This window comes from Amphimedon queenslandica, unplaced genomic scaffold (genome assembly GCF_000090795.2).
Source record: "Amphimedon queenslandica unplaced genomic scaffold, v1.1 AMPQUscaffold_13497, whole genome shotgun sequence".
Classification (NCBI taxonomy): Eukaryota; Metazoa; Porifera; class Demospongiae; order Haplosclerida; family Niphatidae; genus Amphimedon; species Amphimedon queenslandica.
The window spans coordinates 421,165-422,104 of NW_003546267.1; positions in this window are offsets into that span (position 1 = coordinate 421,165).

Consider the following 940-nt stretch of genomic DNA (forward strand, 5'->3'; position numbering starts at 1 on the left):
AGAATACATTTATAAAAAAATGGCTGGACAAAAACAATGCACTAGGTAAAATATGTAATAATTATGAATAAATGATTTTGTAGTAAATTAGAAATCACAAGATGAATGATGGAATTGTTACAATTAGAAAATCACATAAAAAAACTGTTTTGCTAACAGAAGTAACAATAATAAGAAATCATATCAACACTAATTTCACGGAAGTCACAGAATATCTCAGTCTACTTTTGCCTAATAATGGACTTGTAACATCAAGGTGTAAGTTGTTAGGAACAAAACGAGACAATTCATGTGTTCTTTACAGTAATGGTAAAACTCTGTGTTATGGTGTAATGGAAAAAATTTTCACAATTGATAATGCTGCTAATACTGTCTTCTATCACAGCTGTCAACAGTAAATAATCAACCATGTACAGATACAATCACTAATGCTGCACTATACAACCATTTTCTTGCGTGTAACCCTATCAGTTGAGTCCAAATATTTGCCTAGAAGCTATAAATTAAAATTGTTTTATTTGCTATAGTAGTTTTTCATAACACTAACAGTATTGTCATAGAGACTTCAACTCAGCCAGTTCAACATCAGTCGATTGTATACACGATAACTCTTCCAAGTCCACTGCAGGTGGAACATTATTATGAGTAGCACCAACAGTGACTCTAGACAAGGCATCAGCTACTAAACTGTCTTATCCTTTTACGTGTCAAATATTAGCATTGACTTTTAGTATAAATAAGAAAAAGTAGGGTTGTCAAAAAATTAAAGAAACAAGGAGGTTGAGTTCATTCATAATAATAATTATTAGTTCCATTAATAATAATATACATTAATTAATAAAACTGATATTTAATCACAAACATAATTCAAAAAATTTGACCCTACTTTGCAGAAGATGATGTATGCTGAAGGAATACACTGGGCCCAGGGCCATACAAT